Raw genomic sequence first — 12,389 nt, 5'->3', positions numbered from 1 at the left:
CAAGGGAAAGGGAGGTGGATTCAGAAATCAACTTTAGGTTGCCACTGACTGAATCTTCTGCTTTTCTACTCTTGAATATAATTAGATTATTTTATGTGTGATTATTTTTTTTATGACTCACTCCCCAAGGATTGAAATCCCCTCAAGAGGAAGGATCATGGCTGCCTGTTGACTGCTTTAGACCTAAGCCAGTGCCTGGTGCAGAGTGAATGTTCACTAATACCTGTTGAATGAATGAACAAAGCAAATATACACGAAAATCATGTGCTCATACAATACCTGGTTGTAATGGAAACATCTCTAGGGTGGAATTTAGGTGTTTTGGATATAATCCTGAACCATTCACTGATCATGTGTCACCTTGGCAATTCATGATCTTTTCAGAGCCTCAGTTTCCTCATCAGCAAAATGGAAGGATTAGATTAGATCCATGGTTTATTAACTATACTTGCTCTGGGGATATTTTTGACAACTGGGTAGAATTGGGGGGAAAATGAGCAGTTGGCAAGCTCAATATCTCCCACTTCTACTTTAACAGGAATAAGTTTCCACCAAGTTCCCTTACGTCTTGTTGGGATAGACATTCCAGTATATAACCAGAAAATGTAATCCTGTGTATCTCTCTATCTTAACTTTGTAGCAAGGGTTTAAAAGCCTGATACCAGGGTCGGCCCCATGGCTCACTCGGGAGAGTGCAGAGCTGGCAGTGCCGAGGCCACCGGTTCGGATCCTATATAGGGGTGGCCAGTGCGCTCACGGGCTGAGCTTGGTGCAGACCACACAGTGGTGAGGGTTGCGATCCCCTTACCAGTCAAAAAAAAAAAAAAAAAAAGCCTGAAAGCATTGTTAAAGATCTAGATTATTGTTTTAAGAATTGATAGGAGAAGAGTTGTACCTGGGGGATTGCAATAGTAAACTGGTTCTCCATTGTTCAGTCCCCAGAAACCTCATATACATATACTACTAATCAGAAAACAAGTACATAAATACTCTTCGTAAGTGTTGGGTGGGTATATGTGTGCGTGTGTGTGTGCCCACATGCTGACATTTTTGCAAGTACTTAACATGTACTAGATATTTCATTAAGAGATTAGAAAAAACTAATAAAATATAGCCACACTATGAAGTAAGTACAATTATCATCTCATTTATAGATCTTTAATCAAAATGTTTATTAAGTATATACTATATCCCTGATAACATTCAATATAATAGGCACGGGATATTAAAGTAAAAAAGATATACAAGGTTCCTGCTTTCATGGTACTTGTATGAAAAGAGAATGGCAAGGGTAGAAAATTTAAAAAATGAAGTCATAAGATTCTTTGAGATAGTGATGTGTCTCTTACCATTTTCATTAGAGATTTTCGGATATCTCTGAAGAAAATAAAGAGGGCAATTATGATGGTCAAATTTTGGATTTTGGATATTAACATTTAAATTGGTGAACTTTTAGTAAAGCAGATTGCCCTCCATAATAGGGGTGGGCCTCATCCAATCAACTGAAGGCCTAATTAGAACAAAAAGACCAGCCTCCCTTAGCAAGAGAGAACTCTCCAGCATTGTTTCTTGAATTTCATCTGCATTACTGGCTCTCCTGTGTCTCCAGCAGCTGGCCTTCAGCCTGGAGCTTTATCATCGGCTCTCCCGGATCCACAGGCTGCTGGTCCACGTTGCAGATTTTGGACTTGTTAGTCTCCATAGTCATGTGGGTCAATTCCTTGTAATAACTGTCTTTCTCTCTAAATATACACACACGTCCTGTTAGTTCTGTTTCTCTGTAGAATGCTGAGTAATCCAGCAACAGAATAGAGCATGAGAAGGGTGGAGTAGAATAAGAAGAACAGCTGTGTTTGAGGAAATTCTTGGGGAAAGATCTCTTTAAGGAGAGGACCTTTGAGTTGTAATGTGAGTAATGAGAGGGAAACAGTCCTGGGGAGAACATCAGATTGAAAGGCCCTGGGGCATGAAAGAATTTGGCATTTTAGGAGAACAGAAAGAATGAAGGAACTGAGGCACAGAGAGGCTAATTTTTCTTAGGCCACATAGCTATTAAATGGAAGTGCCAAAAATTAACCCACGTCTGCCTGATTTCACGGCTGGTTTTCTTAAACACTAAGCAATGTGGTCTCCCTTAGAAATGGGCTTGGAAGTCATACAGTTCATATCCGTAAAACAGACCAGCAAGCTTCTCAGAAGAAAAAGCTATATGGGTTTGGTTATTTTGTTAAGACATTTAATGACTTGAGAGGAACTGTTGAACAATTGGGAGTATCACAATAGTATAAACCAGTAACAGTCATTTATTCTTTTGTATTTCTATTAAGAAAAATCCTGTAAAATTCCCGTCTTTGCCAGTGAGATGAGGTACCCTAAGGCAAAGATATGACCAAGTAATTGGAACTGCAGACTGATGACAATGAGATCATTTGTATTTTAATAGCAGCAAGCAATAACTGTAATTGACAATGAGGTAGGCTGTAATCGATGTTAATGATTCAGAGGAAGAAGGGAGTAGAAGAGTGGAAGAAAGGCTTAGACGGTGTTTGTGGGCATAATAAAAATTAGTATGTACTTGGAAAATAGGGTTAGAAAATTGGACATAAACCACAAGCCTTATAAGTATAATCCTTAACATATAAACTCCCAGGCATAAGGAGTGTACTACTGGATGGTCCCTGTGGTAGAACAGAACTTACCTTTGCTTTTGATAGGTTTTAAAAATAATCTTAAAAAAGTAAAATTCCTCCAACCCTGGGACTCATGCCATAGTTTTGCTGCATTTGTTTACACAGTTCTTTTTCTGCGTTCAAGCTCTAAGGGTTTCATGGGTTCTAGGCTCACTAATTTTTATAATGTGCGTATGTTGTATATATCAAACTTTATTACCTAAACATGAGAAAGGCCACACAGAGTGGTGCAGAATCCACTCTTTATCACAAAGCAATTGAAAAAGGCCTAGAATGCTTTAGTCACTAGCTGTCACTGATTATTTTGTGTAACACTGAGTCATTTGTGTACCAAGTGTTGGGGCTAGAAAGTAGCATCTAAGGAAAAATGATATAATCTGAATGAAGCAAATGGTTAAATGAAACATATTCACCATAACTACCATTCACTACTCTCCTTAAATCTCTATTGATAAAATTACTCAGTTACTCAAAACATATTTCTTCTTTTTTCAATTGCATGAATATTTGAAAAGTATAAATATATGTGAAGAAATGATTGTGAAACATCACTACCCAGTGTCAACCAAAATTTTCATCTCATATTTATTCTGTGATTATTTGTTTTTGGCATTGAGGTGCTACTGCATATACTCTTCTATTTCGTGCTTTGCAGTTCGATATGACATAGCAAATATTTTACCACATAATTGCAAACTTTGTAACTAAAAGTTCATGAGTATACATATTTCCTAATATTGGTCTCATTTTTCTCAATTTTAGCAAAAAGTTTTGTATCAAGGAATATCTTTGTGATGACTTTTGCATTTCAGATTATTTTGTTGATAGGACTTCTAAATTAGGTAAATAAATAATATTTTAAAAAGTGCGATTTGTCACTCCCATCCTGTAATGCCGAATTTCATATGGCTATAGTAGGGCTTCTCATAATTAAAGTGCATATGAAGTATTTGTAGATATTTTAAAAATTGAAATTCTCATTCATTAGTTCTGGGTGGGATCTGAATCTCGCATTCTACAAACCTTCCAAGTGATGTTGATGATGTCGGTTCTTGCCCCACACTTTGATAGAAAGATGCTAATGATTTTTTTTCCTAAATGTGTCAGTGGTAAGCACATTTCAAAGTCCATGTATATTCAGGAACACTTTACTGCTGCTGCCGTCCAGGGAAGACATCATGACTGAATGTATATTTTTCTGTAGATAAATATATTCTTTTTGGCATATATATATATATATATATATATATTTTTTTTTTTTTGTAGAAGAGAAGCCTGAGGACACCTGACTGTGTTTTAATTTGTGCTTAGATCTCCTCTTACATTTCCCCATCTGTGTTTATAGTGTCATGATGCAAAAATGAAATTCAAGTAGCAGAGTCAAGTAAGCTCAAGGAGGACAAATCTTCCTGGTAACCATGAACGCTAGACAAAATACAAAGTATCTGTGAAGACACTGGAGAGAGAGTCCATGCGGTGAGATTCCAGAGGAGAATGACACTTGCTAAAAGGAAAGAACACAGGGTGAGTTTCTGGAGTTTACAATTTCTAGCCTGAGGGTAGGTCATAGTGTCACATAGGCAGTTCAATGCCCGACAGAAAATCCACAGTCTTTCTAGCAAGAAGAACTGGAGGTTAGAGTTTGGAGTAAGCACTTCCCCTCAAAAGTCAGAAAGGTAGTCCTTGAATGGAGAGAGAAAGGGAGAACCCCCAAATTTGTGTATTAACTTCCCCACGACTTGGGCTGAGTGATGAACCACGAATGTGCAGGGCACACTGCCAGCAGCTCAGCTACAGAAAAAAGAAATGAACTGGCATTTGAGATGCCACCTGTAGGGGAACAGGTTTAACAAGAGATGCATAGTGTTCAGTTTAATCAGCTACCTAAAGAAATGAAAAGGATGTAAGGAAATAGAGAAATATAGCTCGATAGTAAATTGAAAGACTACATAGTGTTAATATGTTGATTTTACTTCAATTTGATCTGTAGGTCCATATGATCACAACCAAAACCCCAACAACCCAGATTTTAAAGTTCATATGGAAATGTGCAATTCATATGGAAATGTTAAGGACCTATGTTTAAAATGTTTAAAATTCATATGGAAATGTTAAGAAGTTAGACTATCCAAAGCAAATGAGAAAGATGAACAAAGTTGGAAGACATATTCTACCTAACTTCAAAATTAACTAGAATACATAATAATCAAATAAATAGATTAAAGTAAGAATAGAGAGCTAAAGATAATAAATAAAATAGAAAGCTAAAGATTAAATGGACATACTTATATGTCCATTTAATATTTTTCACAAATCATGAAAACAATCCCATAGGAAAAAGAATAGTCTTAACAAATGACACTTAAAAAACTGAATATCTTTTGGGAAAACAATATACCTAGATCCTATCTCACACCAAACACAAAAATTAATTTGAGTTGTACAAGTATCATAGACTTAGACATAAAAACAAAACTATAAAGCTTTTAGAGAAAAATATGGGATCAAATGTTTGTGACTTGGGTGTAGGCAAGGGTTTCATAGGATAGAGAAATCAAAATCATAAAAGAATGAAAAGAGAGAGTTCCTAAAAATTTAAAAATTCATTTTTATTAAAACTCTCACAACATTGGCATAAGGGAATATATAAAAGTTATAAAAAGCAAGTTAAATAAATATTCAAACAAGAAGGAAGCCTGAGGGGCCTTCCACTGGCCTAATCTTGGGCAATGTGAACATCAAAATTAATAAGAACAATAGATTATCACCCTTTAAAGAAAAATTTTCTGTGAAACTACTGATAAATAAAATAAATGGGAGTGGGGAGAATCTATTTTTTACAGTAGAATGACAACCAATAAGTGCAGAAGCAATGATAAAAGTATTAATCACCCTTTTGCATTCATCATAATAATAATTACTACAGGCAAGACTTACCAATAAATACTAAAACCATTGAATAAATTTTAATTAATTTTAATTAAGAGGGTATTTATACAGTCTTAAATATCTATGCACAGATCACTTATAAATCACAAAGGGAAAATGAGAGCTAAAGTTGAAAACCTGGCAGACTCTACCTTTGATCTAACCAACAGATCAAAGTTAACACTACTAGTAACAAGAAATATTAATAACATTCACCTCTTGATGTGATGCACTGAGGAGATGCATCACTTGCATAGCATTTGTCAGAAGTGCATAACCTTATTCTGATCATGAGAAAAAACACCAGACAAAGTCATATTGAGGAACATTCTGCAAAACAATGGACCTATATTCTTCAAATATGAACATCATGAAATACCAAAAAAGAACAAAAAATTATTTCAGATTAAAGGTTAAAGAACCGTGGCAACTAAATGCCATGCATGATCCTAGATTAGGTCATAAATCAGTGAAGAATTATTGTAAAGGGCATTTGGTGAAATTGAGTAAGAATTTTATTATTAGCATTACCAATGTTAAATTTCCTAAGTTTGGTAATTTGACTTTGGTTATTTAAGAGAATGAATGGCCTTTTTCTTGGTGGAAGAGAGAGAAAGAGAGAAAACAGCACATAGCAAATGTTAAAGTTAACAATTGCTGAAGGGTATATGGGAATTATTCCTGTGACTTTTAAGGTTTAAATTTTTAAAAAAATGAAGTTTAGAAACAAAACCAAAATTATCTCATTCAAAAATTTTTCTGCTGTTTATGCAGGAAGGGTTCTCTTCATAAACTGATTCATCTTTTTCTGTGATTTAGGACCTTTCCTCGGCATGTAACTGATGTAGGTTTTCTTTAATGACATCATTTATTAATTATCCTTTTTCTCCACCTTGGGAATAAGGATATTTTCTAGATTTTTAAATGCCGTTATCCATCATTCATACTTAGTATCTTTCTCTTTTATTTTTAATGAATATTTGTTTTAAATTTCTTTTTCTGAATTGTCTGCATTCTGGGGCTCTTTTCAGGATGGTTCTCCAAGTCATTAGTTTTATTTTTCACACTCTGAATCTCATTTTGTTCAGCTTCTAACTCGATTTCTACTATCGCATAGATCCTTTCCCTGGAATCGTTACCCTGTCATTTTAAGCTTCATTTCATTGTGTTGTCTGAAAATCCTTGCTATCATTCTGTCATAGAATCTAAACAGACCCTACCTACAGGTAAAAGTAGATCTCAGTTTTATCTAATACTTTTCTTCCTTTAGTAAATTATTACCAGGGGACTTCCTTTCTGTGTGTTTTCAGATCAAGCTTTTTTCCTTATATACTGCAGTATTTTGTTTTCATAGACACCATGTTGACCTCTTTTTTTACTGCTGACTCATTCACAAACAATGGGAGACCAAGACACTCTGCCATTTGCTAATAGAAGATTTGTCTAAGTGCAGAGCTTCTAATCATTCCAATGCTTCTGTGTTAGACTGAGATGAGATTTTCATCCTCCCTGCCTCCCAATCTGCTCCCTCATATATTATTCATTGGGGGAATTTTCTAACTCTCTCCACAAACTGCCCTGTACTGTACTTGTAGGATAGCACTTCCCAATATTCAAAATGCCATCACAAATCCCCTGTCCTTGGGTAGTTATTTTGATGTTTTTTTGATGTTTAGTTACTGAATGCTTGTAGAAGATCTCTGGCTATTTCACATTATTGTCTGTGCATGAGAAAGACAACAACTAAGTCCTGCTTGCCTGTTAATAAAAATTAAATATATATTTTAACTAAGGAGTTCAGGTATTGAAGGAAGGTAGAGGGATTGGTGGATCTTTAGTGAATATGATTTTATCCTCCATCCTAGATGTATGAAACTTTTGGAACTATAATTTCAATCTAAAAAAGGTTTAGTTCCTAGTGATAAATTGACTTCCTGTCCTAGAATTAAAAAAAAATTGAGCATTGATTATTTTCAATGACTTCAAAGCATTGTAGTCAACAATTGGTAGAAGATTAATTGGAATTAGGTAGACTAATCATTTTAACTAGGTCTGCTTGTTATTTTTTTATCTGTAAAAAAATAAGTTTTTATTAATAGTAGAATCAACTTTTGGGCAAAGCAAAGGTTCAGCTTAGAAAGAGAAAGTAAGACATATAATTATAATGCCCATGACGAATGCCTATTTTCCTTTCTTAAATTGAATCATTTTGTTTCTTAGTTTTCTTTAAAAAAAATCATATTTTGAGTTGTGCAATAATAGAAATGTACAGGATCGGGAGCATGTTCTTTATTTTGAAAATTGCTTTGAAGGTGTATATCTTAAAATAAATCAGGTTAAGATATAACTTTTGTTATTAGTTTGTAGTTGTATAGTAGTAAATTGCAGTGAATGTGGCTGGATTTATTTCTACTTTTAGGGATTTATTGGTGTTTTCTTTATGGCTTGATATATGAGCAATCATTTCAAATGTCCCATTGGCTCTTAAAAGGAAGGAGCAGTACTTACATAGGATTTAGGATTTGAAATACAGTTACACATAAAATAAACCTTATTAATACATTACTCAGACTCACTTTTTGTTTACTTTCCCTATCAAAGACTGTGCTAACATTTTTCAATTAAATGTGTGTTTCTGGCTATCTCTCTTTACATTTCTAAGTATACATTTTAAATATATAAATCTTAGTTAAAATGCTTAAAGGTTTACTGCTATTTCCAAATTTTGTATACTGTGGCTTATATTTTTAGTGTGTGTGTGTATATATACATATATGAAATATATATGTTATATACAAGAGTACTTCAAAAAGTTTGTGGAAAAATGGAATTAAAATATAATATGAATCCATGCATGAGCTTTTTGTAATACCCTTCTGTATACATATATTAATTGTTATTATTTTTGTTTATTTCATCTGTCAAAGGCTGAAACTTTATTTAAAAATTCTATGACTATGTTTTTATTTCTGCTTCTATGCCTAATTGTTTAATTTATATATTCATTTATTTTTAATTGAACATAATTTATTATACATATTTGTGGGTACAGAGTTGAATATCAATACCTATGTACAATGTGTGGTGATCAAGTCAAGATAATAAGCATATTCATCATTACAAAACATAATCATTACTTTGTGCTGAGGATATTTAATCTCCTCTCTTCTGCTCATCTGATAACCTGCAGTATTGTTAATTATAGTTGCCTAGCTTGGCTGTACATCAGTAGAACTAATTTTTCCTAACAAGCTATTTTGTGTCCATTAACCTATTTCTTGGTATACCACCTCCACCTCACCCTTTCCCAGCTCTAGAAACCACAGTTTTGTTCTCTCCTTCTGAAGTTCAATGTAATTTTATGATTGTTTGTTTGTTTCTTTCTTTCTCTCTTACATTTTTTTTGCTCCCACTTTTGAGAGAGGACATGCAGTATTTCTCTCTCTGTGCTGGCTTATTTCACTTAACATAATTTTCTCCCAAGCTTATGCATGCTGTGGCAAATGACAGAATTTCATTCCTTTTTGCAGCTGAGTAGTACTCCATTGTGTATATATACCACGTTTTCCATATCTGGTTGTCTGTCAATGGACATTTAGGTTGGTTCCAACTCTTGGCTATTGTAAATAGAACTGTGACAAACGTGGGAGAGCAGGTATCCCTTGGACATGATGATTTCCATTCTGTTGGGTATATAAGGAGTTGTGGGATTGCTGGATTGTATGATAGTACCATCTATAGTTGTTTGAGGAAACTCCATACTGTTTTCCATAATGTCTGCACTAGTTGACAGTCCCACCAACAGCATATTAAGTTTCCCCTTTCTCTGCATCCTTGCCAGCCTTTTTGTTATTTTCTGACTTTTTGATAATACCTAGTCTAAATTGGGTGAGATGATATCTCAATGTGGTTTTGGTTTGCATTTCCCTGATGATTAGTGAGGTTGAGCATTTTTTCGTGTACCTGTTGGCCATTTGTATACCTTCATTCGAGAAATGTCTATTCAGCTCCTTTGCCTATTTTTTTAATTGGATTATTTGTTTTTTTACTATTAAGTTGTTTGAGTTCCTTGTATATTGTGGATATTAATCCTTTGTCAGAGGCATAGTTTGTGAATATTTTCTCCCATTCTGTTGGTTGTCTTTTTGCTCTGTTATTTGTTTCCTTTGCTCTGCAGAAGCTTTTTTGTTTGATAGAGTTCCATTTGTTTGTTTTTGCTTTTATTGCCTGTGCTTTTGAGGTCTTATTCATAAAGTCTCTGCCCAGTCCTACATCCTGAAGTGTTTCCCCTGTGTATTTTTCTAGGAGTTTTATCATTTCAGGTCATATATATTTAAGTCTTTAGTCCATTTTGCATTGATTTTGTTATATGGAGAGAGGTAAGGGTTTAGTTTCATTCTTCTACACATGGATATCCAGTTTTCCCAGTACCATTTATTCAAGAGTTTGTCCTTTTCCCAATGTATGCTCTTGGTGCCTTTGTCGAAGATTAATTGGCTGTAAGTAAGTGAGTTGATTTCTGGGTTCTCTATTTTGTTTCATTGGTCCGTGTGTCTGTTTTTATGCCAGTACCATGCTGTTTTGGTTACTATAGCTTTGTAGTATAATTTGAAGTCAGGAAGTGTAATGCCTCAGGTTTTATTGTTTTTGCTCAGGATAGCTTTGGCTATTTGGAGTCTTTTGTTGTTATGTATGAAGTTAGGACTGTTTTTTTCTGTCTCTGTGAGGAAAGTCATTGGTATTTTGATGGTGATTGCATTGAATCTGTAGATTGCTTTGGGGAGTACGGACATTTTCACACTATTAATTCTTCCAATCCATAAGTGTGGAATTCTTTCCATCTTTTGGTATCCTGTTTAATTTCTTTCATCAGTATTTTGTAGTTCTCATTGTACAGATCTTTCCCATCCTTGGTTAAATTAATTCCTAGGTAATTTATTATTTTTTGGTAGCTGTTGTAAATGGGCTTGCTTTCTTGATATCCTTCTCTACTTGTTTGTGGTAGGTGTATAAGAATGCTGTTGATTTTTGTATTGGTTTTGGATCCTGAAGCTTTACTGAATTTGTTTATCATCTCTAGTAGTTTATTGATTGATTGATTGATTTTGTGTGGAGTTTTTACGTTTTTCTACATATAGCATGATGTCATCTTCAAATAGGGAAAATTTTGGTTTTATCCTTCCAACTTCCATTTTTTCTTCCTTTTCTCTGATTGCTCTGGCTAGTATTTTCAGTGCTATATCAAATAAGAGTGGTTAGAGTGGGAGTCCGTGCTTTTTTCCTGTTTTTAAGGGAAAATCTTCCAGCTTTTTTCATACATAGCTTTTAATTTGTTGAGATACTTTTCCTCTATAATTAATTTGTTGAGAGTTTTAATCAAGAAGGGATGGTGAAGTTTGTCAAATGCTTTTTCTGCATCTATTGAGATGATTATATGGTTTTTGTCCTTGATTTTGTGGATGTGGTGTATCATATTTATTGATTTTGTGTATGTTGAACCCTGGGATAAATCCCACTTGATCATGGTTTGTAATCTTTTTGATGTGCTGTAGAATTCTGTTTGCTAATATTTTATTAGGAACTTCATCATCTATGTTCATCAAGGATATTGGCCTGTAGTTTTCTTTTTCTGTTTATCTTCATCTGATTTTGTTATTATGATGATGCTGGCCTCATAGAATGAGTTTGGGAAAATGGCCTTTGTTTTGATTTTTTGGAATAGGTTTGAAAGTGATTGGTATTAATTCTTCTTTAAAAGTTTGGTAGAATTCAGCTGTTGTAATGTCTCATTTTTCATTTCTTGTTTTTGTTATTTAAGTTTTCTCTCCTTTCTTTAGTTATTCTAGATCATTTAGCTAGACTATTTTGTCTATTTTGTTTGTATTCTTAAAAACCAACTTTTTGTTTTGTTGATCCATTGTATAACTTTTTGGTCTCTATTTCATGTAGTTCTGCTCTAATATTTATCATTTCCTCTGTCTAGTAATTTTGGAATTGAATTGTTCTTTTTTTTTCTAGTTTTTTGAAGTGTGACATTAGGTTGTTTATTTGAAGTCTTTCTATTCTTTGATGTAGGAAGTTATTGTAATATACTTCTCTCTTAGTACTGCTTTTGCAGTATCCCATAAGTTTTGGTATGATGTGCTTTTATTTTAACATATTTCAAGAATTTTTTTGATTTCCTGCTTAATTTCTTCTTTGATTCCTAGGTGGTTCAGGAGCATGTCATTTAATTCCCATGTATTTGTGTAAACTAAAGTTTCTCTTGTTAGTGATTTCTAGTTTTATACTGCTGTGGTCTGAAATGATATTGAAATGATTTTAGTTTTTAAAAATTTGTTAAGACTTGATTTGTGACCTAACATGTGTTCTGTCCTGGAGAATGTTCCATGTGCTGATGAGAAGAATGTATATTCTGTGATTGTTGGATGTTCTACAGAGGTCTGTCAATCCAACTGGTCTGAAGTGTAATTTAAGTACTGTGTTTCTCTGCTGATTTGTTGCATAGGTGATCTGTCCTATATTGAGAGAGGAGTGTTGAGGTCCCCAACTAGTATTGTATTGGGGTTTATCTCTCTGTTAAGATCTAATAATATGTTCCTTACATATCTAGCTGCTCTGATCTTGGGTGCATATGTATTTACAATAGTTTTATCTTCTTGTTGGATAGATCACTGCATCATTACATGATGACCTTCACTTTCTCTTTTTTATAGTTTTAGGTTTAAAGTCTATTTTACTCAGTATATGAATAGTTATTCTTGCTCATTT

The sequence above is a fragment of the Cynocephalus volans genome, chromosome 11 (assembly GCF_027409185.1).
Source record: "Cynocephalus volans isolate mCynVol1 chromosome 11, mCynVol1.pri, whole genome shotgun sequence".
NCBI classification, from domain to species: domain Eukaryota; kingdom Metazoa; phylum Chordata; class Mammalia; order Dermoptera; family Cynocephalidae; genus Cynocephalus; species Cynocephalus volans.
Note: the sequence above shows the minus strand (reverse complement) of the source record.